The following is a 27,784-nucleotide window of genomic DNA, read 5'->3' on the forward strand; positions in this document are numbered from 1 at the left end:
TTGTTCTTCTTGTGTTCTATTCTTTTGTTTTGATAGTATGGCTGATGCTCAGAGAGGATTTCCTGAAAGCCTTGTCCTTGCCATGAGCAGGAGACAGGCAGGTGACCATCAAACAGGACAGACCTCCAGGGAGCTCAGGGTTTGTCTCTCCTTTTAGATCAGTAAGAATTTGATACGTGGATAATTTAAATGGCTCTGTAAAAAGAGTGGGAATTTTCTCATATCTTTAGTGGAAAAAATGAAACCTGAACAACCCAACCAAGGCCTTCTTATTATGAATTGTGGGGTTCCATCAATAATCTGGAGCATTTCAGAAGAAAATTGAGCTATTGCTTTTGTTAAGATGCCAACCTCTTCTCTTACCTAGAATAACATGGGGGGTGTCCTGGAATGGAGGAAGACAAGGGGGGATAACAAGACACTAAAATAAAGAATATTATTGGAAGGAAAAAGTAATACATACAACTAGACTATAAGAAGCAGTATTCTAGTGCCTCATAATGATTCAAGGTCAGGACGGAAGGGGCCCTGGGCAGCCTGATGTAGTGGGCAACAGCCTTACCCACAGCAAGGTTACCAGCACTGTTCTGTTGTCACTCCATTGACAAAACAGAGTGTAGGTGGACTGGTGATTCAAACCTTGAATGTATTTATAAAAACGAATGATGAAATGTTTTCCCTGGCAAAGTAACTGCTGCAAATTCAATCTCTGAAACTGGGCTCTGTGTACAGGAAACAGCCAGAAAGACCAACAGACCTTTTGAACCCTCATCCCCTGTAAATCCAGAACAAGCCACTGAGTTGCGCCCTATTCACTTTCTAAAATAACAGATTGTTATGAAATTAAAGACATCATTTCCTGCTAAAGAATTTTCCAAGAAATGGAAGCATGGAAGAAGTAAATGTAATCTTGAGCAACGTGGCAGAAAATCATAGAATCATATAGTCACAGAATCACCGAGGCTGGAAAAGACCTAAAAGATCATCCAGTCCAACCGCTCACCTATTATCAATAGCTCCCACTAAACCTCGTCCCTCAACACAACATCCAGTCGTTCCTTGAAATCAGGCATACCCATGTTGAATGGCGGAGCAGTCCAGCAATATTAAAAAGTGCAGTTGAAAAGAACAACTTTTCAACTAAATTCCCTCAAGGGAAAGAGACAAAATGCGCTTCAAATTATCACCTTTCTTTACAGACCAATAATTATTCTGTTTCACACAGAGGCCGATACACCTGGAGATGGGATAAAAAAAAACCACAAATGGCAATCAGAAAATGTGCTGAAGATAACTCTTTTGATAGCAGAATACTTGGCTATTTTTTTCTGCTGCAAGGGGTGAAAATGTTATGTTGTCTTCTGAGGAGACTGCTAAATTGCCAAGAAAATGGCTGAATGTCTGTGCTTTAGCTTTCTAAATGACCTAGATCTATATATTTTTTTTCATAGTCTCCTCTATGTGTTTCTTGTTTATATTCTTAAGTTACAGTCATAGTTCTCAGCAAGAAGTTCATAGATCTCTGACGGGGAAGGGAAAGTGATTTTTTTTTTTAAATAATAATTACATACAATTATGGGGAAAACAGTGTTTCCTCTTGTTTTTTCACAGATAATACCCTTCCTACCCTTTCTGGAGGACACTGTTCTTACAGCAGATCCCCCAAACCAGATGAAAGCGCATTAGTAGTAGAGCTAACAGGTGACTCTCAAATATTGCACGAATCCTATTGATCCAGGATATCTTTAATGTGCTTTTTCAATTCTCCGCCCAGGACACAATCCAGAATTATTTGACAAAGCCTCATTGATTTTCCTCTGTTCTCAGAGGCAGAGAGAAAATCAGCCATGAAGCTGACGGTAGGAGGTCAAGGTTGCCCCGCTACAGAGAGCATTGGATGCTCTCTTGGAGATTCCTAAGGTACCACCCAGTTTCTGAATGGTGGGTCATGGAGCAGCCCCATCAGAGGTACAGGCTGTCTCACCCCCTCTGTGCTGCCCCCAGTTCCTCCTGCTGCTCAGAGACCCATCCTTAAAGGCACTACCGCTGGTATCACCCCATTCAGACTGAGACAAGTCACTCTGCAGCTGAAACAGCACTTCTATAACTGCCAGAAATTCAGAGCAGGTACTGTTAAGTCCGCAAAACACTAATTCCCTCAAGGTTAATTAAACCGAGCAGAATGGCTAGATGAAATGTAACAGCTGACTGCTGCAATTTACTCTGGCGTCACAGTTAGCATTAGGTTGCTCTCTGGTGCAGGGGAGCTCCTCGGATGACTTATTTTGGTATTTACTCTCTTGGGAGCTCCTGCATAAATCAGTCATCTTGTTCATGCCAGCCTTTGGGCGATGGAAGTCAGTGAAGCCCAGTTCAGTTTTTCTGGGGAAAAAACGCCATGCTGCTCTACAACTCAGCTGAACAGACACTCATGAACACTGACTGTTAAAGTATTAGTCTATGAAGTCTGTTTTCTAATCATAGAATCATAGAATCATAGAATCATAGAATCATAGAATCATAGAATCATAGAATCATAGAATCATAGAATCATAGAATCATAGAATCATAGAATCATAGAATCATAGAATCATAGAATCATAGAATCATAGAATCATAGAATCATAGAATCATAGAATGGCTTGTGTTGTAAGGAACGCTTAAGATTATCTCGTTCCAACCCCTCTGCTATAGGCAGAAATACATCCCTCTAGACCATGTTGCTCCAAGCCCCATCCAGTCTGGCCTTGAAATCTAAATCTAATCTAAATGTACTATGTAAACAGTGGATGTTACTTCATCATTCCTTCTAAGTAAATCTGGAGAGAAAAGACTGAACTACAGTACTGTGGGCTTGGAGAAGAGTGGGTTTTGCAGTCGGTGGCAGGACACGCAAAGGAACATCGTGTATTGCTAGTAACTCCCAATGTGAATCTTCCAGGAAGCAGGGATGGAGAGCCCCACATCTTTCCTACTTTGCCCACTCAGGGTTCCAGAAAAGTTTAGGCCCCAGGGTGATATGAAAGGAGAACTGAGTGATGCTGGTAGCAGGTTCTTGTTACTGGAACCCTTGCTCCTGGTCCTGGCAAGAGGGACACTGTGTACACATGCATGCTGCTTCCCAAGCTGACTCACCCAGCCTGTGGGACAGATGGAGCTGGCAGAGTTCATCTACCCACGCTCTGCTGTTGTCTGCACGGCAAGGAGATGAAGAACATAACTTCCCAGGTCCACGGCATCTCCCACAGGCAGCCCTGAGCTCCCAATGGGGACTGTTGCCTCCAGATGAATAGCTATTGTTGTTGTCCCCAGGAGGCATCTGCTGCATAATAACATTCAAGAAACTCTAACAATTACTGCCTTTTATAGAAATATGAGGAACAATTACATAACAGCTGCAAGCAATTATTACATCAGGTGATATGACCTTTTCAAAACTGAGAAGGAATATAATGTTATAGGTGGAACAAGAAAAAATAAGTTTTTTTCTTTGAATGTGAAAAATAAAACCCGGGAGTTCAAAACAAACCCCATTTTTTTTTGAAGGATTTCTTTTTAAAACAAGGGTAATGGCTGTTCTTTCAATTGCATCGCATGCTACAGTCTCTGGACATCTGGAGAAAATCGAATGAAAGCAAATCATACAATAAGTAAGCAATTCTATGCATCACTAAAAACACAAAGCCTACGCTAAGAAGTAAAGCCCTCTTTTCTCTAAGGCTAACTGAGTTTAGCTTTCAGCCTGGAGCATCCACTGGTGTTTTTTGTACTTACCCACCATTTGCTTAAAATAACTGGAAGAAACTTCCTCTCTCAAACTTCAGCCTGCCAAATTCAATTAAAATGGACCAATGGCACCAGAAGTTATTGCTAGGCACCCAGACAGCACTTCTGCATTCAGACTGGGTACTCTGGCCAATGCACTATGTAGTTTTCCAAGTGAGACTGTAAAAAAAACCAAACTATACCAGTAAGCAATGGGTAATTCTGTAAATAATATGTCATGCATGTATTGAAAACAAGAGACATGGAGAATATATACATTTTTTCCCTTTCTACTTAGACACCAAATAAACTTCTGTATGGTTTGTGGGCTTACTTCTTCATCAAAGATTTTTCCCTTTTCAGAAGATGTTCTCCATGATTCTGATACAACTTTTCTCCTTCTCTGCCCTTCATCTCCATGATAACTGGCAGAGCTGGTTTGTCCTGAGTTCGTCCAGGTGTGCAGAGCAGGGATGGCTGTCATCAGGTCAGGGAAATGAATGGCTGGAACATGGGAGAAGGGTGAGACTTGAGCTTTCCTTGATACCCGTGGAAGACCATAATGCTTGGGCTCTACTCTAATTTTGCCCTGAACCGAAAGAGAGCCATTTCCAGGATTATCCAGCCAAACAGACCAGAAAGGAGAGCACTGGCTCTGAAGTCCTCAACTCTTGTTGCCTTTGAGATAACCTCCATTTGTGCGGGTGAAATGACTTCAAACAGAGAGTAGTCCTCACTTTGCTAGTTAATGCAAAAATTATGACAATATTCAAGACCCGTGCCTTGCTTCTGAACCTGGCCTATGTCCTTCAGAGCAATGTGGAGACAGACAAGACCTCTCCATCAACCCATGAAGCCCTTTCCTTGGACTGCAAAAGACATCTGACCACAGCACAAGACACCAGTTCAGCAGTCTAGCCCATCTTGCTAATCTCCCTCTGTTCAGCATAGCTAGATAGAGACATGAATATGAATGAATGCAGGCTGCATGGGAATGTAGTCTGAGAGAGGAGGTCCAGGATGTCAAAACTGTAAGCTCTTAACATCCTGTTACATTCACTGGTTTCTTTTGCTCATCATAAGGGGCTGGAAGGTCATGAGACCCCAACAAATAACCTTCATGCTATGTTCTCAACAGCATATTTTCTTGCTTTAATCTGCTCTGTGATATCATGTCCTTTGGATTACAAACAAATCTTGTTCTGAAATAAAACTGGAATTACACATGGTTATGTAGGGAGGAGCATAGGCAGGGGCAGATATAGCATGACATATAGACTTTATAAAATATTCAAAAACTGAACTATTCTGTGTATTTTTCTTAGAAGAAAAAAGTAACTTTAGGTTCCTGAATGGCCTCATAAAGACCAAATGCACACTTCATCCAATTCATATGCATATATCTTCTAATGGATGTGATCTGAGATAGCTTATTAGCCAAGTGAATTCAGCTCCTATTTTCTGAAAGCTCTAATGAGTTAATCAATAATGCATTCTTTATTTTTAGATCTATCTGTTAACTCTCTATATAGCTCAAATGGCATATGGATGCTCAGGACTACAAAACATTCAGAAGTCTTTTTCCTCTGCTTTTTGATAATCCCTTTTGCTCCTGCTGAGAACATTTCCATCCTTGTGATTGCTTTTATTTGGTCCCATCCTCTTGCACGAAAGCAGATACCACAAATAATATCTGAGGAGGCTGAAGGACCAGTGATGTGAAAATTGTTTCAGTACTAATTCTGCTTTCTAATTATAGGCACATTTTTTCTTGAATACAAGGACAAAATCACAAGGCAAATGGTACCAGATGCTTCTGTCCTTTGCAGCAGCTTCTGTAGTGCACACCTGAGAATGTTGGGAAGAGGCTTTATTTACAGGTACTTTACCTACAACTCATTCCACCTGCTGAGGAAAGAAATAGACATTTGTATCTGTTTATGTGTGTTTACATACACTTACTTAAGGAATCAAAAGAGACATACACAGATACGCACTACAAAATGAGCTCTTTAAAAACCAAATTGGTTGAATTGACATCTGTCTATTCAGAAGATAAGTTTGCTGTGGAAAAGGGGCACGATGTTTATTATCATTCTGTCACACGTTCATTATGTCCCAGCCCCAGGTGGAGTCTTTCTGAATGTGTTCTTAGAGTCAGGTGTCATCATTGGCTGTGCTTGTATTTCAGTACATATAGGAAAGATGTCAGTGCTGTCATTTGCTAACATTTTTTGATATATTGGTTTATTGATACTATACCTGCTCATAGGAGATCTTTCAGTCATCTGCTTGATGAATACTTCTGCTGATTCTCAGTTTTTCTTGCTAGGATACATGTTACATGTTGATAACATCTCCTCTGTATGCCATGGACCTGATGAGTGGAGTAGTCTCTGCATTTTGATGTGGACAAGAAATAAATCCACCTGGGGAAAAAAAAGGAACACAAATGAGAGGTCATAATGCAACACTACTGACAAAATGCCAGCACTACTCCCTAGCATGTGTGGATATGAATCATAAGTGGAATCAAAGGGTTGTCTTGTCACTTTCCATAGGCTTGTAGCAATCATTTTTGAAACCTGAACATTATTTTAAAGGAAACTCATCCTACCATCCTACCACTTTCCTTCAAGAAACTTTGCAAAACCTATTTTGTCCCTAACACACCCACAGAAGATCATAACTCAGTAAAAACAGAGAGGGAGAGGGAGGTTGTCTTGGTAGCTGCGTAGCATTTGAATGGGTATTTCTCTGGCAACTGAATTCTGATTTCCTGTGACTTTTAAGTGATTTCCTATAGCTCTCCTTTAACTTTCTCTTCTGCTGAGTCTTTCCTTTAAATAAGGATACTGATCAAGGATCTGAAGAAATCATTGTGGGCCACGAGATGTGCATTTTGTTCTCACTAAACCAGTTGATTTCATTAAAATACAGCACTTCTACTCATTTTCACGTCAGTTTTCATTCAGCTTGTAGAAAGTTAATGCTGAGACTTCTTAACAGCTATCAAATCTGTTTGAAACACACACAAAAATCTGTTTGAGACACACAATCAAAAGTCATCCAGGGGGACAGACTAAACACAACTACAATAAGATACTGCAAGTCTTTCTTTAGAAGCCAAATTATACAGCATTTAAATCTGAGACAGAAGCTCTCGGTGCTTTCTGACCCAACAGACTTAGCATTAGAGAAAAAGATTGGTTCCAGATACAACACTTCAAAAATGTTTATGTAATCAGCTGGCTCTTACTGAACGTAATCTTGGCTCCCTCAAGCGGCTGGTCCCAGAGGCCGGACAGCTTTCCTTGTGTATCAGATCTCTTAGAAGTGTTAGAGGTCTCAGTTTCAGGGATCACAGCTGCAAACTCTGATAAGATGCAACATGCTTTTGCATGCAGCCATGGTCTGTCAGAAACTGGTACTCAGTGAATAAGATCCATGCAGCTCTGAGGTTGCAGCAAGTGAGAGAGAAGTGGAAGAACTGGGGCTGCCTTTATTTTTTCATGTCCTTTTTTCTTTTTCTTGCTGTCCTCTGGAGGATTTCCTTGCCATTAGTACTTTCCTCTAAATTCAGTAACAGATCCTAATGGTTTTGCTGTGGTAGTTTTCATAGCTTTTCTAGCTGAGGTCTGCTCTAAAAATGGCTGGCTTGGCACTCATGGGACCCCTACAGCTTCCTGGAGTTCAGCAAAGATGAATGCAAAATCCTGTAGTTGGGATAGCCCTGGAACTGGGGATGACCATGTGAGAAGCAGCTCTGCCGTGGTGAAGCAGCTGAATGTGGAGCATTGCTGCAGCCTTGCAATATTTATAACAATAGGCACAGGCTGCAACTGGGACAATTTCTGACAGAATAGAGGAGGGAAAGGTCAAGTCCTGGAGTCTCCACTCCTTGAGATTGTCCAGACTTGGATGGATGAGGCTCTGAGCAACCAGCTGTGGTTGGGGATTACTCCCACTGTGGGATTAGGTGATCCCAAGTTCCGCTCCAACCTCTTTTATTCAATGAACCACAGAATGAATCATAGAAACATGGAATCATAGAATGGTTTGGGTTTGAAAGGACCTTTAAGATCATCTGGTTCCAACATCCCTGCCATAGGCAGTGTCATCAATTTACAAGCAATGAGCCGATAATGTTCCAATTAGAAACTTTTATTAATTGTAGCGGGTAAAACAAAAAGGCAATTCAGCGCTGGGCGACAGGGGAATCCTCGTTCCTCCAACTGCCGCACCTTCCCGTCCCTTGCAACTTCTTTTGTAAGGTCCATCCCGAGTGTATTGTCCTTTAATTGGTCGGTCGTGATCGTGCCACTTGGTGTGTCATTCCTTGGTTGGTCCTTCTGTGAAACTTTGTATCCATCGGGGCGCGCTTTGCCTGTAACTATGCAGAGTACACAATCTACCCATAAAATTAGAGTGCTCTGCAACCCTTGTGGCCTCCATATTCCACCATCACATCCCGGTCCTAATGAACAAGCACTCCACCACAATGCTACCACATCCCGGTCTTAATGAGCAAACATTTTATCACAGTCCCCCCTTTTCTTTTATTGTACTATTTTGTTTTGCTCATTAAACCGTTTTAGTTCTTGTCGACTCCTGGGCTCTTTTTCTTTGTTCTAACTGTTTTCTTAGTTCAGGCATTGTATCTATTGCTACCCCCGTTTGATCAACGTAGGTGCAACATTGTTCTTTAAGAGCCACACATAGTCCCCCTTGCTGCAATAGGAGAAGATCCAACCCCCTTCTATTTTGTAACACTACTTCTGATGGGACCACTTAAATGACTCATGTGTCTGTACCTCTGTACCCCAACCCTCATTAATGAGACTTAATATTATTATCAATTGAGCTAGTTTTAGATAGGCAGTTTTCCCACTGCAGTAGTGAGTCTTTAATTGCTTGGGGGAGTTATTTCCAGTCTTGGGGTATCTTCTGGATCCTAAATCTTTGGATTCATTCATAATGGAGCAGACTCCTCCACATGTTTTATCTCCTCTGCCTCGCCCATCGACTCGGTTGCCTCGAGCCATGGGGTGTATAATCTTCTCGGCAGCAAGAGTATTCTTCAGGAGGGGCTGGTTTTGCTTCCCTTTTAAGTGGGTCTTTGGGGTACTGCACCCTATTCTTTTTCCCACTGGTTATACACTTAAGTGATGCTGGTAAGGATCCAAATTCACCCCCAGGTTTACCCCCTTCTATTAAAATTTCCACGGCCACTCTGAAGGCTAATAACCAATTTGTGTATTCCTGTTTTCGCAGTGGGTCCACTACCTTTCTAAAACATATCCCAACAGTTGCATTCACAATAGTCAAAATATTCCCTTCTACATTAAATTCTATACTGATACGTTTATACAATCATTGTTAATTCATGTTCTCATTTTCCTTGACGGAGGGTTTCGTGACAGTTTTACTTTCAAATCACCCGCTGGACTAGTGACTCTCCATTCGTGATTTTGTACTGGACCCTTAACACGACTAGCATGTGTCCATCCTTTTTCAGCAGTTCTGATGGCAGTATTGGTAGTCAATAATACCAGATAGGGACCTTCCCAGCGAGGCTGCAGTGTGGTTTCTCTCCAGGTCTTTATCAGAACCCAATCTCCAGGCTTTATTCGATGGAGGGTAATGTCCAGAGGGGGTCTTTGAGTCAATTGTCCCTTTTTCCACAATTCCTGTTTATACTTCCCTGTAATCTTTTTAGTGCCTGTAAAACAGCATACAGCTCGCAAGCTTGAGCTGACCAAGTGTTACTCAAGGGTCCTGATTCCAATACCCGGAGGGTCTTTCCATCTACTATTGCATAACCTGATCTTCTCTTTCCCTCCACTACTCTAGAGGATCCATCCACAAATAATTTTTCCCCTTCTCTTAATTCTTCTTCTTCTAAATCTGGTCTGATTTTTGTTTGTTCTTCTATCGTATGTAAACAGTTATGAATGAGTCCCACATTTTCGGGTTTTCCATATAAGAATTCTGCAGGATTCTGGAGACTTGTGGTCTCCAGGGTTAAGTTAGGGGCTTCCAGTAAGATACCCTCATACTTTAGAAGACGAGAATCAGATATCCATTTTTCAGCTTTTTGTTGGAGCACATTTCTAATATTGTGGGGAGATAGTACCTTTATATTGCTGTTAAAAGTAATTTTCCTGGCTTCTTCTACCAATAACGCACACCCAACAATTGCTTGTAAGCAAGTGGGCCATCCTCGGCTCACAGGGTCTAATAATTTTGACAAATATCCAACGGGTTTCTTCTTCCCTGCCCAATCCTGTGTTAAAACCCCATACGCTGTACCACTGTCTATGTTAACGAATAAATAAAAGGGTCTTTTTTAAGTCAGGCAGGCTCAAGACAGGGGCATTGATGAGATCCTCCTTCAGCTTTTGTAGATTCTCTTCATCTTGTCTATCCCACTTTATTAATCCATCGGTACTGAGCTTTTGATATAGAAACTTTACTTTACTGCTATAATTTTCAATCCATTGTCTACAATATCCCACTAATCCCAGCAATTGTCTTATTTGTCTCTTATTGTTTGGCGACTTCAGGGACAATATTCCTTGTATCCTTTCAGGATCTATCTTCTTTTCTCCTTTACTCAGGTAATGCCCTAGATATCTAACCTCCTCTTCCACAAATTGCAATTTCCTTTTTGATACTTTAAGTCCTTTCAGTCCCAAAAAGTTCAGCAATTTAATACTTTCTTTCCAAACCTTTCCCTCATCCTCTCCAGCAATTAATAGATCATCTACATACTGTATTAATTTGGTATCAGGATCTAGCTGATACTCTTGCAGGATCTGTTCTAGGGCTTGCCCAAACAAATTAGGGGATTCTGTGAAGCCTTGGGGGAGTACAGTCCACCTTAATTGCTGTTTTCTGTTAGTATCTGGGTCTTCCCACTCAAATGCAAAAAAAATCGCGGCATGTCTCATCTAAAGGGCAAGCCCAAAAAAGCATCTTTTAAGTCTATGACACTATACCACAAGTTGTCGGGCCCTAATTTACTTAGCAACGTATAGGGATTAGCTACAACTGGGAACCTAGATACAGTGCGCTTGTTAATTTCCCTCAGATCATGAACCAACCGATATGTTCCATCAGGTTTCTTTACCGGTAATATAGGGGTATTAAATGGGGACATACAGGGTTCCAGTAATCCTTTGCTCACTAATCTATCTATTTCTGGTTTGAGACCCCTCCTTCCTTCCAGGGAAATAGGATATTGTTTTATTTTTACTGGGATTTCAGGATTCTTGATTTTTACCGTGAAAGGGGGTATTTTTAGTTGTCCCACACTCTCGGGGGTATACCAGACATCAGAATTGATCTCTTGTTCATCCTCTACCCTAAGAGGGCGGAGTTTGATTCTCAATTCTTTATTCTCTACTTCTAGTCCTATGCCTAATGCAATAATCAGATCCCGTCCTAACAAATTGAACTCCGCTTCAGGCAGTATCAAGAAATCACCCAACCCCACTTTGGACTCTGCTTCTATCATTACATTTTTAACTATTCCTACTGTAAAAGGTTCTCCCTTTGCTCCTATTACTTTGGTAGTTTCCCGGGAAGGTTTGCATCCGAGGGGGATCTGTTGTATAGTAGACCTTTCTGCTCCTGAATCTACTAGAAACTCTACCTCCTCAGCTTGGGGACCAATTTTCAATTTTATCAAGGGCTCCTGTTGTTTCTGGGTCCCCAATATATAGAGCCCCTGACACCCCTAGTCTTCTTGGAAGGACTTTTCGTCTCTCATTCTAACCCTGCAGTCCCTCTTCAGGTGTCCCTTTTTCCTGCAATAATAGCATATTCTCTCCTCCTCCCTGTTTTCAGGCTTCCTAAATTTTTGCTGTCCTGGAATTCGATTTTGCGTCCATCCCCCCATTTTCCTTTCCAATTCCCTACTTTCTCTGACCGCTGCTACCATCATCCTAACCTGCCTATTATGTCTTTCTTCCTCCCTTCTTACATATACCTTCTGAGCTTCCCTCAAAAGTTCATCAAGCCCCCGATCCTGCCAATTTTCTATCTTTTCTAGTTTCTTGCGGATATCTTCCCAAGCCTTAGCTACGAACTGTGTTTTGAGCAGAGCCTGGCCTATCGGTGTATCGGGATCCAATCCTGAATATAGTTGTAAATTCTTGCGTAACCTTTCTAGCCATTCAGTGGGTGTTTCCTCCTTCTTTTGTCTTTCATTAAAAGCTTTATTTATATTCTGACCTCTTGGGACTGCCTCCCTAATGCCCTGGATAATGATAGTTCGCAGGTCCTGCATGTGAGTCCTATGATGTTGATTTTGATGGTCCCATTGCGGATTCTGTAAGGGCCATTTAATATCCGCAGCGGGCCCGTGGGCATGTTGAGCATCCCAAATGCGCATCCCTGCACGCCTAATCATACCTCTCTCTTCTGCTGTGAACAGTATACTTAGAATAGATTGTAGTTCCTCCCAGGTATAAACATTTGGCCCTAAGAACTGATCTACTCTGTCTGCCACCCCCAGGGGATCTTCTAGTATATTACCCATTTCCTTCTTAAAATCTCTAACATCCCCTGAATTTAAGGGCACTGATATAAACCCCATCTGAGGTTGTGGACCTCCCATGGGCATTTCTCTTAAAGGGTAGAGGTTATTTTGTCGTGCCTTTGCCCGTGTCACAGGCCCTCCCCCTTCTATCTTTTGTACTTCTCCCTTTCTCGAATCCATCTGCCCATGATCCAACTGAGGAGGAGAAGGTAGGGGAATTGCTGGTGGTACAGCATATGGTGGGGGTCCCACTAAGGCCTCCTCTTCCCTTCGAGGTTTACGTTTTTCGACATCTTTTTCTTTTCGTGTCAAATTAAAAATGGGGACTCCTAAACCCTCTGGGCGAGTGACCCATACTGCTGCATAGTCACTTTCTTCTTGATTGAAAGGGGTTTTGGAGTTTACCCAAAAATTTAATTGCTGTTGTACCCAATCTTCATTAGAACCATACTTAGGCCACCATACTGCCGGGCCAATTTGTTGTCCGCTCCAAATTTCTATACAATAATAAATCATCTTTGCTTTATCTTTATTTCTTGTTCCTGGATAGTGCGTCCAGGCAATTAGCATGAACCCTAAAGGTGAGTCCTTAGGAATGGATGGTCGTTTAGAAGGGGTGGGTGGTTTAGTTTTACACTGCCCCATCTCGTTCTTTACTTCTTGCTCTCTTGTTTTATTCAACGTCTGTAGCTCCCCCTAGTGCCCGTAGCTCTAGGGGAACACCTAAATAATAATCATCCCTAGTGCTCGTAGCTCTAGGGGAACACCTGAATAATAATCATCCCTAGTGCTCGTAGCTCTAGGGGAACACCTAAATAATAATCATCCCTAGTGCTCGTAGCTCTAGGGGAACACCTGAATAATAATCATCCCTAGTGCTCGTAGCTCTAGGGGAACACCTAAATAATAATAATCATCCCTAGTGCTCGTAGCTCTAGGGGAACACCTGAATAATAATCATCCCTAGTGCTCGTAGCTCTAGGGGAACACCAAAGAATAACCCTCCATAGAGCCCATAGCCCTAGGGGTTGTGGTGGTGAAAGGGTCCCGCTTATACCCTGTACCCACCCTTCGGCGTGCCCTCACTCAGTGTTGCATTCACTCGCTTCCCCCAGGTCGTGGCCCACGCCCTCGCGGGCAATGGGAACCGCACTACTGTGGGGTCCACACTCGCTCGGGTTAGTGCCGGCTGCCGGCCCCCCTTCACAAGCACACAACACTCGCCACACGCCGGATTCCCAACCCAGACCGGACTATACTCACCTGTCCTGCGTCTTCGTCCGGACTTTCGTGCACGAAATTTAAAGGGTTAACCGGTTTTTCCTTGCCTTTGTGTTTTAAATTTCGGATCGTCGGCAGGAGTAGGGCGGGAGGATAGGAGCCGAGGCCACCTATTTAGGCGGGGCGCCCCCTCAGGCTCGTACCCACGCCAGTATTCCCATCCGAGTCACGGCACCAAATTGTCATCAATTTACAAGCAATGAGCCGATAATGTTCCAATTAGAAACTTTTATTAATTGTAGCGGGTAAAACAAAAAGGCAATTCAGCGCTGGGCGACAGGGGAATCCTCGTTCCTCCAACTGCCGCACCTTCCCGTCCCTTGCAACTTCTTTTGTAAGGTCCATCCCGAGTGTATTGTCCTTTAATTGGTCGGTCGTGATCGTGCCACTTGGTGTGTCATTCCTTGGTTGGTCCTTCTGTGAAACTTTGTATCCATCGGGGCGCGCTTTGCCTGTAACTATGCAGAGTACACAATCTACCCATAAAATTAGAGTGCTCTGCAACCCTTGTGGCCTCCATATTCCACCATCACATCCCGGTCCTAATGAACAAGCACTCCACCACAATGCTACCACATCCCGGTCTTAATGAGCAAACATTTTATCACAGCAGGAACACCTCCTTCTAGACCAGGATGCTCAAAGCCCCATCCATCCTGGCCTTGAATGCATCCAGGGATGGGGAATCCACCTCACTGGGCAATCCGTTCCAGGGTCTCACCACCCACACAGTAAAGAATGACTGCCTAATATATAGTCCAAATCTACCTTCTTCCAGTTTAAAGCCATTTCCCCTTGCCCTTTTGTTACCTACCCTTCTAAACAGTCCATCCCCAGCTTTCCTGTAGGCTCCCTTCAGGCACTGGAAGGCTGCTATAAGGTCTCAAATTCCATGGGCCAATAAACATTTAGAGGGTCTGGATTTATCCCTTGTCTACCATGGGAGTACTTCAGAAGTTCATGCAGACACTGACACAGACCCTGAAACCCAGCCATCCTGCAGCCATCTCTGCCTTGCTCTTGCCACTCTGACATGCAGTGTGTCAAGCTTTACCCTGAGTGCTTCAGCCAGGTTCTGACCAAAATAAACACCTGCTCACCAAATACCAAGGCCACAAACCTCTACCACAGGTGGCTCATCTTTAAATCCAGCTGCTGTTAACCCTGTGGAGCTTGCTATGCACTGACCCCCTCAGCACTAATCCAGCTTTGCTGCGCTGCTCATATTCCATGCAAGGCTGCCCTGGCACCTGGCAGCACCAGCTCTGCAGAAGCTGCTACAGCAGAGAAACAGCCAGTTCCCAGAAAGCATCAGGAAATGTGGGGACACAACAAATTCACAAGGGCTTATGCCTCAGTTTGTTGCAAGAGATTGCAGTGTGAGAAGATGGAAGCACATCACCTCTGCACTCTCCAATAGGCAGGACCTTTGAGTTCCCAGTACCTGCACCTCTTGCAAGGCAAATCTCTGAATTTATCTCCTTCAAAAGGAAAGCTTTTGCAAGTCACCTTTAATTTATTAGGTCTTTCTTCACAGGGAGGCCACGTTCTACACCCCATTGTCAGACACGATTTATCTTCTCTGCTTTAACACTTTTTCATGTCCTTACAGGCAGAAGATTTCCAGATTTCTTCAAGGACATCTAACGATTGGTATTTAACGCTCACCAGTGCAGTACGTGCTGCTTCAGTCTCATGAAGCAGGGATATAACTTCACCTGTTCAGTCTGGAGATCAGCTGGAAAGTAACAAGAATGGGAATTTAAAACCAAGGGGGAAACTTTATTTTAAATACAGGACCTAAAATCTAAATTGCATTTTTCATTTAATAAAGTAAGACCTCCAGAGTATTTGCTGATTGGCCATACTACAAAGCTGACTGACAAGTGTATGACTCTCCAGTACCTCTTGAAGTGAAGACTTCCCACTTCATTTATTCATCAGAAAGCACAGTTGATGCTGCAACAGATGCTGAACAAACTTGTGAATTTTCCCTCTTCATTTTTTTTTCTTTTTTCCTTTTCTGGATGTGAGAACTGGGTGTGGAAATACATGATGTGCTTCTTTAATTGGCATGGGTTTTTTTCTGCTTTGGTTCAAAACTTTGATCAAATGAGCTTTTAAAGCAAATCTCCTCTTCATTTTCACTTCTTACATGTGTTGGTTTGTAACACAGCATGACTACCGAGTGCACAAACCAGATTTTCTTCCAATTAAACTAAACTGGGAGATGTGGAACATCTATATTGCATTGTTTTAGTCTCTACTGGCCATCAACAGGTCTGGACTGGAATCTTCTAAATGGAAGTATCTTGATGAATGAATATTATGGACTGTGGATGCATGGATTGTGCTGGCTTTGGACCTTAGAGCTCCAGTGTTCTACAAATCTACCCCTACTGGACTGCATTACCAGATTATGTAGACACAGCCTTTTCTGCACAAATGTTCTACCTTTGGCTCCTTTTGTGCAGGAACAGTTTGGATTTTACTCAAACAGTAAACATGGCAGCTTGATAATATAGTGCTGAACACTGTCATGCAGGTCCTGCAATAAAGTTGAACTACAGTTATAACAAGGCATAATATTACTTTTGTATTCGTCATGAGATCAGATTCTTCTCAAGCCATTTTTTGGCCCCATATATATGACTGCGGGGAGAAAAAAGTGAATACAAAAGATGGCTCTCAGTGGTGGGCAAGGGACAGCACCAGTTGCCTCTCTCAAATAAATCTTATAAGTCTTTGTGTGAGAATGTACCTCTATATGTGTGTGTTTCGAATGCCATCTCATTCATTTATTTCCAAATGAGTTCTTTTTTATTACGAGCTCCCTATTCCAACATGAAAAGATAGTTTACTTCTGCTCATTCCTCCTTCACATTGCTGTGACAGAAGGACTGTTGGTTATTCAGTCTTCTTCCTAATGCATCTGGGCAGCCCATGCTGTGCTCTGTCTTGGTGGGCCAAGAGGAATTTTTATTGCCTAATAAGCAGTCAATAAAGTGATGCTAAATAAAGTTACTCCAGAAATTATTCCAATACGTAAAACCAACATGAATATCAGTGATGCCATCCAGTCAAAACAAAGCAAGTGAGCAGCGGTGGCTTTGAACAGTGGATGCAGAGCACACATTGAGCAAATCTTAACACTTATGAGAGAAATGCCTCCATTTTTCACCCTGGAGACTTGGTCAAAGCTAATTTCTGAAACCATTTATTTGCCTTAAGCTTGCTTAAGCTTGAATGGGCTCCTCAATACACATCTGTAGCAGCTAGAGCAGTTGCTGACAGCAGAAAAAGTAAGGAGAGCTGCGATCATGAAAATGTGCACATCACAGGGAAGGAAAGAGGAGGGCTGGCAGCACTGGAGGTAATACTGGAGGGAAGCCCAGACCTCCTTCAGGTGAAAACTGTGCCCTCCATCAAATCTGGGTCCTCACTCCTCTCCTGCCCTTCCAAGAGACAGAGCAAAATAAAAGAAGTGAGTTCAGAAGTTAGTTGGCTGGCCCTCATAGGAATGGGGTGGAGAGAAGATGCCCCAAGGCCAGCCCATAATGCAGAACAACTGAGAAATACCCTGTGGTCTGAGTTATTCCCATCACCCTTCGATATAACAAGAACATCAGTATTTTGAATGAAAAGCAGAAGGAAAAATATAGTGGATCTTTGCATAGTACCAAGACACATTTTTCTTCTGTCACCTAAAGATGTGTTTTTCTCTCCTGTGGAGTTTCAGATGACAGCATAGCCTGACCTGGGCCTGACACATGTTATGAGGTATGTCTCATTAAAATGCACACTGAGTACCATTAGACAACATCAAAGTTAATTAATATCTATGTGGCACCTGGGATTTTAGGCAAACTGTAGCTCCAGCTGAGGAGCGTGCCCCAAAATCTCTGTGCACATCCATCAAATGGTGTTGGAAGCTTGGAAGAAAGGAATGTTACTCTGCTGCAAAAGAGACACTGCTCACCATGCCTGTGTCCTACAGCACTGGAAGATGAAGGCAGAGGGATCACAGATACCCTCCTACAACCATTACCAATTCTCAATCAAAGAAGTAATAAGGAAAAATGAACAGTTTTTAGTGTACCAACACAGGTGCCATGTGAGGCTGGCCTCAAGGAATGAGAAAGGAGGAAATGCTCTTCAACAAAAATTAATCAGGTGCATTTTAAGGAAAAGGGAGACACGGTTGACATGCACATTAGGAACCACGTGAAGGCAGAACTAGCCAAGCTTTTAGGTGGAGAAGAAGTGATAAATAGACTTTATTAAGTTGCTGCTAAAACTGGAGCAGATGAGATAAGCCTTGAAGGAGATATTCATTTAAGATTGATGTGGATTAAGTGTGGAGAAAGAGCTCTCCCAGTTGTCATTCACAAACACTCCCCAGTGTTTTCTAATAAAAATATCTGTTAGAAAGCTTGTCTTTAGCTACTAGTGCCATTTCTTGTCATTGTTTCATACAGCAAAAGCTTCTGAAATAAGAGAGCTACTGAAGAAGAGAAAATTTTGATAGAGATCTCTAAGTTACTGTTATTTATACTGGCAAAGCACTTTGTACAGCTTTAAAAACAAAATAATGGTTTCACAATACAAAAGATCAGGAAAGGTGCCCTTGTTTTAAAATATTGCATGTACTAGGCTAGAACCACTTAAGCTGATGACAGATTTTCCTTCTCTGTCCAGGTTTGTAGCATCATACAGCCACAGAGTGCCACAGCCCTGTGCTAGTGTAGGACTGCAGAAGTGCTGGTGATAATGGAAAGCTGTAAGTCCCCAGTAAAGAACATCCCCCTGCCTCTCCTAACCTTGAAGTGCTTACCATCAGAGTTTGTCTGCAAAAAGGTTTTCAACTGTAGAGCTGCGCAACCACCTTTAATTTTAAAAAAATAAAGGCATTTTAATTACTTGAAAAGGTTAATTTGAAACACGTCTCAGCTACTTGGAAACAACTGTGTTATTTTCCAGTGCCATATCCACATGGTTCTTGAACACCTCCAGGGATGATGACTCCACCACTTCCCCTGGTAGCCTGTGCCAATGTCTTATGATTCTGAGAAGAAATTCTTCCCAATACCCAGCCTGAACCTCCTCTGGTGTAGCATGATGCCATTCTCTTTCATACTATTGCTGTCACCTTGGAGCAATCTCCCACCTTACCACAATCTCCTTTGTAGAGAGTGTCTTCTGAACCTCCTTTTCTCCAGAACAAATAATCCCAGACTTAACAAATCCCTTGTGATTCCTCTTGGAGAGAGTCTGTGTGAGTTACCCAGCCAAAATCCATTTCTACAGTTTTCTAAGTGACTCACAGTCTTATGCCCCTCATCAAGTGACCAGACCATGGACATCCAGGTATCTACATTGAAATACTCACATCCCCAGTTTGCAGCTCACAGTGTCTTCAGGACTCACTTCATCTCAGCTTGTCACGGACACAACTTCCAAACAGCCCATGAGATGTTTGTAAGGTGCCTTGCCACAATATGCAGATGAAAAGGAGCTATATAAATGCAAATTGAATGTATTCATTTATTCTATACTGAAGGTTGTACTGAAGGCCAGGTAAATTACACCCACGGCATCTGCCTGTCAGCTCTTAATGTCACCCACTTCAGCAGCTGTAAGTTTCCATATAATTTGTTAAGCACAATTTTCTTTTGTTAGCCATTCTAGACCATTTTTAATCAAATTGAACTTCTCAACACAGTTTCTGCCTGGCTGGACCCACTAGCTGCTGAAGGCCAGAGCCTGGTTCATTGCCACTGGCGTCACTGCCTGACCTTGCCATGAGACAGCAGAGGGTAAGAGACATTTGTCCATCCACCATAATAGCCTCCCCTTGCTTGGCTTGGTGCTGAGATACTTATAGTACCTAAAGGGGGGCTGTGAGAAAGTAAGGGGCTTACTTAGTATTTAGCAGGGACTGTTGTCACAGGACAAGGGGAAGTGACCTCAAACCAAAAGAAGGGAGATGCAGACTGAACGTAAGGAAGAAGTTTTTTTAAGATAAGGATGGTGATACACTGGCACAGGTTGCCCAGTGAGGTGGTGGATGAACCATCCTTGAAAGCACTCAAGGTCAGGCTGGATGGGACTCTGAGCACCTGATGTAGCTGTAGGTGTCCCTGATCACTGTAGAAGAGTTGGATTGTGTGGCTTTTAATGGTCTCTTCCAACTCAAACAATTCTTTGATTTTTTGAGATCCTCAGGAGCCCTGGCTGAGTTCTGGCCCTGAGATATTCACCACCAGTAAGAGAGAGCCCTTCACTACTTGCTGTGACGCTACCTGGAGCCCTCTCACTATTTCCTTTTCTCCCCTACAAGTGTCTGCCTTTCACTTGCATTGCTCCCATTATCGTTCTTTGAGGGCTGGAAGAAAAATGTATTTATATTTCCTGAGATGCTTCATATTCCTGTCATTGCCATTTCCCTGTGACTGCCTTTGACCTCTGCAGTCACTTTTTGCACCAACTCCATTGCAAACACTTTTTCTACTTTACTGCTGTTTCCTGTGCAATTTCGCTTTCATTTTTCCATCTCTGTTTTTACATTACTTTCCTGCTTTGCTCTTTTGTGCCCTCCCACACATATCCCTGTCTGCAGTGATGACCCAGGGGCCCTTCCAGACATTGCTTCCTGCCCTCTGACATCCCCGCCATGAGCCTTGTTGCAAGATGCAGTGCTGCTGGGTCCTAAATAAAGGGAGATGAAGGCCAGCCACAAGTGAGGCCCAGCACACGAAAGGAAGCTTTGCTAGTGACACTTCAGAGACCTTAGCTATTCTGCTGCTGGAAAGGAGACAGTAAAGCTACTGTTGCTAACTAGGATGTCCTTATCAACATGGTCCTCGAGTCATCCATCCTTGTTTACCATAGCAAGATTGATGTCGCTCAAAATGGCACTTTGTTTTCATTATCTTATTTTCCTTTTCAAATCTTTCTTTCCTTTTCCCTAGAAGATGTTGTTTAACTGGCAGTGTGCTGGAAGAGGCTGGTATGAGGTTTTGTATTATCAGCTGATGAGATCCTGGCAGATAAAAAAGATGAATGCTGCTTGTGCAAAGGTCTATCCAAATCCTTACAAGAGGCACCCAATGCTCTGCCTTCCCTTTGAGGAGGGCTTTGGTGAAGCAGCTCAAGAAAGGTAGATCCACAGTAAAAACAGTAAAACTTTAGCAAAGGCTGTGACTTATCCAGTGCTCAGAGCTGATGTGGTGGTGAAGAGGATGGTAAGACAAGCTGTTTCTCTCCCCTGAAAACAAACCAACTGCTTTAGATTTCAGTTTGATTTTGTGATCAGTTCATATGTCTGATAGATGCTATGGAAAATAGCTGGGGGGAAAGTAGCTGAGAAACACAAGGAATTTGCCAAATAGTTCTTTGGAAAGTGGCAAACAACTTCAACAAGCCAAATGGTGTTAAAAGATCCATCTCTCTCTGGTTTAGGAAGGGGGTTCTCATGCTCTCAGCCACCTGCTCAGGTCAGACAAACCATACTGACATGGCTAGGTCAGATACCTTCAGCTTTCCCCACCCATTCCAGCCTTGCCTGTTGTCCCATCCTGGCAAAGCCAAGCGTGATGACAATAGCTCAGTGCACATCTTGTAACTTGACAGAATTAATCTTAATTTCTTCATTTATGTTAGTGCAAGAAAACAGGAGGCAATCATTAGTACTCACCAGAAAAAAATTGAGTAAAAACTGTTCAGTTATAAGATACACTCCAGAAATCATTCCTGATTGTAACCACTCACCTATACTGTTAGAGATTTCTTGTCCCTTTTAACAAAAATAATACTTATGCCTTGATTTCTCTGCAGCTAGGGAAAACGAACTCAACAACATCATTTTGGACAACTTTTCATTCTCTCAAGCTTGTACTACCAAGCCTGAATGCAGACTTTGTTGTTGCCAGTTGAGTTCTGGCAGATGGATTTCTCTTGGAAACTGAGACTTGCAGGACTAAGCAGCAGCTGAGGACAGAGCATGAATACTGAGACTGGGAATCAAGCACTAAATCTTTTGGACGAAATCACCCATAAAGGCTGACTCGTTCTTTCTTGGAATAGAGAGAGAGAAGGAAAACTTCATACTGGGGACCAGACACAGAGCGAGTTCCCTACACAGACAGTCCAGTCCATGCTGCAAGCCAGCCAGTCCTGCTAACACCTCGATAGATGGTTTATCAGTCTGCTGTTCAGGTGTTATCAGCTGCCCTGATAGGGAAGGACAGACAGTGGGTGAATAGCTGGCTCTGGGCTGCCATCAGCAGCCTGATGCATATATAGAGCACACATAGCAAATTAGAATTGGATTATAGAATCCAACTATAATAGCTTGAGTTGGAAGTGATGTTAAAGATCATTGAGCTCCAACACTTTGTAGTGGGAAGGGCTACCACTCAAAGATCAGGCTGCTCAGGGCTCTATCCAACCTGGCCTAAAGTGCCTCCAGGGATGGAACACCACAGCTCCTCTGATCAAATGTTTGATAACGCTCATTTGTTGTGCTTAAGGTGTGATATGCAGGTGCTGCTCACCTCTCACACATCCACTCTGCCCCTCTGAGCTGGGGCTCCTTACCCCCGATGGTGGGAGATGCTCAACCCATGCATTAACAACAGCTTCAGCTTTCAGAATCCTGGCAAGTCTCTGTCTCAAGGAATAGCCATACACTGTAGTTTTAGTCCATTTCTCTTTCTGCCCATGAGTAGTGGGCATACCCTGGCAGTCCCATTTGGGACTCCACAGAACAAAGCCAGGGACAGATAGATGACAGCTGGTCTAAATCACTGGAACTAAAGTATCAGAAGAAACACCACCTTAATCTGAATTGTCTCAATCAAATCAATTAATGGAAATTAATTTAAGGAGATAATTATAACAAGTAGCGGGAAAGCAATGGGAACAGCATAACTGAGTTCAATCAGGGGCTCTGAAATACTTTTCATGGCCGAGTCTTTCCAGGCAGATCCATCTGTGGTGAGGTGCTCTGCGTGCCAAAGTGAAAGAGAAAAGGATTTCTTGCACCACTTTTGTTTCAACTTTGAAAACTTGTTCTGAGTCTTAGTCTCTGGGGAATTAAGCCAATTATATTGCAATCTGTCAAGCCTGTTAGGCATCCCCTCCTTTCAATGAAAGCCCTTTCCTGACTGGCATCGGCTGAGTGAGGGAAGACTAAGCAGGCAGAAGCAACAGCAAATCATTCCTAACTGAATAATTGCAGCCCTTCATGTTCTGCTGCACTTCCAATGGGAGGTGACGATCTTTTCAGAAGCAACGCAGCTGAAAGTAGAGAAGACTGATTAGGGCTTTTGCAATCAGATGTAGCAACACCTCTGAAGATTTTTTTCCTGATTAAATAAAAGATGCTGAAGCAGAAGTGTGAAATTCTCTGCGTTGTTTTTCTTGGAAAAGAAAACCGGCCATGGCTGACACTCCTAGTGCAATGCTCCTTAAAAAGAGAACACCTCTCCAATCAGCTAACATTCTCCCTAGCACTTTCAAACACAAAAAGATCCTGCTGATGAAAATAACTGCTTCTTGCTTGTATCAATGCACAAAAAGCAAACCTGCAGAGCTGCCCAGGAAGGCAGAAAGGCTGTCGCTCCCCGAATATCCCAGTCCTTTTGTTTCACCTACTGTTACCTATAGAACTCCACACTGAGCTGAGGCCTGAACCTTGTAGCTGTGCTGTTCAGAACTGCACAGGGTCTTCAAGTATTGATTTGCAGGTCACCTGAGGCTGAGAATCTGCCTTTCCACCAGTCCTCACCTGTAGACATACCAACCTGAGTTCGGCTGGACTCCCTGCTCAGCTGCAGATTTGGGACAGGATTTATCTCAAAGTACAAGAAAGCTTTATGCACTTGGTATTTTTCCCAGCATGAGGGATCAACGAGTCATCTTTTCATCCTGCGTCTTTGTTGAAATAAATTGTCCGACTACTTGTCTCAGAGGAAGTGCTCAAACACTTCTGTGAATGTTTTCTGTCCCTCTCCCTTCATATATGTTTTTAGGCTCGGACCAACAGAATGCCAGGTGACACACAAAAGGCAGTCTGTAATTATCTTAATTATCTCCCACCCTCCTATTTATACTTCCCATTTCTTCTTCTCTATACCTTAGGAATGTCCATCACCAAAGATTTTGTCTTACAAATGCTCACTCAGGTGCTAGTTCTGGAAGGCCCAAGGAGCTCTCCAGGGGTGAGGTAATTCTCTGCTCTGCATCTGCTGACCATAGCCCAGGATGTGGCCTTTCTTGGGTACATTTTGCTTCCCACCATGACCAGATTACTCTGTATGGTTGACCTGCCTTCCCTATCACTTCTCCATTAAAAATTGTTGCACAATCACATTTTGTCAGCAAAGAAATCAGGCTCCATTTCAGACCACTGATAGCACAGAGTGCTTTTGGCCTCATTCTGATACTTTCAAATCTCCCTGGGGGGAAAAAAACTAAAAACAAACAAAAAAAGACCAGTTGGATGACAATTCCCCACTGACATTTCTGAGCTGTCAGTGAGGAAGTCTGTAAGCCACTTAATGGGTGTCTCGGTCATACTGCAAACTGTTCTTTTCTTTGTGCAGCTCATTGCTATCCCCCGTGATTTTTATGGGATCTCAGGAAATCAGTAAAGTGGGGTCATCTCACTAGGAGCAGAAATTAGAGTTGAGGTTTTGAGATAGGTGAAACAAGTGGGGGAATGACTGTAAACCAGTTTCTAGCTTAGCAGGGAGACATCTGTTTGTCCCCAGCCACTGCTTCCTGCCCTTGCATGGCTTTATTTCCCAGTCTGGTCTCTTTTCTTCTCTGGCCACCCTGAAAGCCCATTTCCCCAGTGGCCTGGCAACTTGCCTTTTCCTCCCGACATCCCAGCTCTAAAAGAAACCTCCTTTTTTTTCCCCATTTTGAGACCTGCTCCACTTGGCAGTCACCACATCATACACACAGACTGTGAAGTGGCAGTTGAGAGAGCTCTGTCCAAGCAGCTACCACCAAGCCATACCACTACACTTCTTCCTTAATTTTCCTTAATGATGGAGTTCATATTTCATCAGTGACCATTTGCTGAATGATGAAATCTTCCCTATCACATTAATAAATCTTAAAACAATGGCATAATTCAAACAACCTCCACTCAGCTTGCTGGCAGATCAAGGGCTTTGCTCTGAACTGAGTTCAAATTCCTCATGGTGCCAATGCAATGAAAAGCACTCAGTCAGTTTATTAACATGAAAAGAATCATTCCTACTTCAGCATATCTTATTATCCCAGGAAGGGAATTCAGACAGTCTGCTCTATTATGTTTGATGGCTGATATTAAACTCATCAGACCCAGATGTAAACTCAGACACATCTAGCAGTACTCCAGCACTGCAGAAGGCCTCACATTGTGAGCTTTCTTGCTCATGTTCAATTTGCTAGGTAAGAGGATGAGCACTGCCTCCTCCCCAGTGCTCCCCAGTGCCCTGTTTTGGATATAGTCGGAGGACTGACAGGATGTACCCCAGTAATGCCAGCTGTGGGAAACCTCAGCCCAGCCCTATCAGTCCTATCTGAATCTGCAAAGGCTGGCATGTTTATGGTGCTACTAGAGCTCATGGCCAACAGCGTTGACTGAGGAGTCACCAAGCTCTGAACAGCCAGAAACAACATCAGTGCTTATGCAGGGAACTAAGTGGAGGAAGGAAAAGCAGAAAGTCACAGATCTTTTAGAGAATAAATACCTAAAGCTCCAGCTCCTGTCACCATCAAATGAGTTCCTGTTCTGTTTCCACAACAGGTATCAAAGTGAGTGGGTTTTAATGGGCATTTAAAGGCCAGGTCCTGGGGCAATGAAACACAGCATCTGAGGGCATGGTATACTTCTCTCAGGGCTCTGTCACTCATCAGTTATAGCCCCATCCCCACTGGGAGCATACATCTAGCCTGCAGGACTGCTGTACTAGTTCCCAAAACAGAAGCCAGGATATTAGCAGATCTGCTGCCAACACACAGAGCATAATTGGAAATCCTCAGCCTAGCTGCCTGCTCATTAATAAAAGCAGATTCATAATGTACCTGGCTCCTTCTGCCCGCTCCTGGGCTATAATTAGCTACTTGTGCGTAGGTGGCAGTAAATTGCTTCCAGTCTTCAGTGACAGTAACTCATAGCTGTGAGCAGGATGTAACAAAGGCATAAGGAATAGGGATAGATGGCTACAATAGTGCAGAAAGCCACTACTGCTAAACAGCAATAGCTCTTTAAACCTCAGACCCAACTCCAGGGATGGTGACTTTACCACATCCCACAGAGCAGTCCAGTAGACTCCTTCCATACACGTAGCAGCAGCACTGAGGTTTCACCTGCTGAGTATGGCCTATGTGACGTCCTACATTCCTGTCCCCACAGATCCAGGAAGAAGCCCAGAGCAGGACAGGAGAAGCCACAACCCATAGCCTGTACCAAGGCATGGGGGCAGCCAGGTTAGATACAGCTCTGGGCAAGGCCTCGTGTCTCCCAAATTGTTCTGTCACCACTGAGTTACAGCACAGTGTGAGAAGGCTCTCTGGAGGTCTCCTGTACTGCATTAAATGGCTGAAGTAAACCTAGCTCAGTATGGATTGCTTTCTGAGCTCTGAATACAGCACACTGAACTACACCTAGAAAAGAGCTGATGCTGAGGTGAAGCAGATTTATGGGGAAAGTGCCATTCCAAGGGTTCAGCTGCTTACTTCCTGCAGATCATGGCTAAACATTAATGATCCTCTCCTGGAAAGGCCCTTTAGTTTTAAGTTACCTTTACACACCTCTATTTCAGAGGTTGTTCTCAGAGCTGAAGGTAGATGGAGCACCCATGGATGGCTGCAATGTGCACTGTTCCTGGAGTTCCCACAGCCAGAAATGGATCAAGATTCTCATTTTGCCCTGAGATTCTGTTAGTCATCCTTACCAGGCGTCCAAGGAGGTCTGTGGCTGTCAGGGAATAATTTCTTCTTGCTCTTGCACAGCTTTAATTGCACTGGTGCTTTACCATGGAGAAACATATATTTTTTTCTGTGGATGTGAGAACACCACCCATTATAATTCATGGGAATCATTAGAATCATAGAATCACTAAGGTTGGAAAAGACCTCCAAGATCATCCCAGTCCAACAGTCCACCTACCACCAACATTACAACATCTAAGCATTTCTTGAACACCTCCAGGGATGGTGACTCCTGGGCAGCCCATTCCAGTGCCTGACCATTCATCTGGAGAAAAAAATTGCCCTAACACCCAACCTAAATCTTCCCTGGCACAACCCAAGCCATTATATCAACTCAGGTTTCACAAATCCTTGAATTTGTTGCCAGAAAAAATAAAAGAAAGAAAGAAAGGTCAAATTTGTACAGTCTTTTTGATTGCAACTGAATATACCGCAAGAGCAAAATGTGTCATTCTCTTTGGGAAATCAAAGCTTGTTTGATTGAAGCTCATTTTCACACGACAAGTTGATATAATTCATACTTCAGACATTTTCAAATTCCTTTTGCTTTTCTACAAAAAAGACATCAATCCTGAAGATAAGTATCTTTCTCCACATTCACTCATCCAGGCCATGCTACACTTTTGGCTGCCAAACTTTTGATTAATTACTTGAAAAACTCTATATTTCTTAGATGACAATAATGGCATGACTCTTCTACCACCCCTTCTGATTACTAATGCAGCAATAAAATAAGTATTTTGATGGCAAAGAGTTAGATTCAGGTGTGCTGATGACACTAAAGTACTGTCAATTTATTTTCTAAGAATAGAGTTTAAATAATGCTTCTTTTTATTACAGCCTCTTTCTGTACATGGAAGAATTCTGGATACCTGTTTCTTCTTTTGGTAGCTGAAAATCCAGTTCTTTACTGAGTTGTCTCTCTGATGTTTGGCTTTGTGGAGTCTCTTCAGCCGGAACATTATTTTTGTCTTGCTGTGATGTTTTCCTTGATGCTTTGCTTTCATCCCCAGGAAGAATCCTTGTTTGTAATTATTTCAAACATTCAGAACTAATTTGAAGTGGAGGCAGTGCTTGGAAAAGATCAGCTCTTAAGAAAGGAAAATCAGAGGAGTGGATGTGACACCAGCACAGCTCTGGTGTCTCTTAAAAGGTAGTTGTTAATAAACAAATAGAGATTGCAACAATTGATCCAAAGTTTCT

At 43.0% G+C, this 27,784-nt stretch overlaps 1 long non-coding RNA gene across 1 annotated transcript; it reads right to left on the reverse strand.

Moving 5' to 3' along the window:
- Positions 1–3,991: 3,991 nt before the first annotated feature.
- Positions 3,992–15,985, reverse strand: LOC116652880 (uncharacterized). Its single transcript, XR_004306064.2, has 3 exons — positions 15,260–15,985; positions 6,028–6,194; positions 3,992–4,269 (listed from the first exon to the last, which is right to left on the reverse strand). It is a non-coding gene; the product is annotated as an uncharacterized LOC116652880 (long non-coding RNA).
- Between the last annotated feature and the right edge of the window lie 11,799 nt (positions 15,986–27,784).

The sequence above is a fragment of the Coturnix japonica genome, chromosome 2, assembly GCF_054131305.1.
Source record: "Coturnix japonica strain WE chromosome 2, WE-NBRP24, whole genome shotgun sequence".
NCBI lineage: Eukaryota > Metazoa > Chordata > Aves > Galliformes > Phasianidae > Coturnix > Coturnix japonica.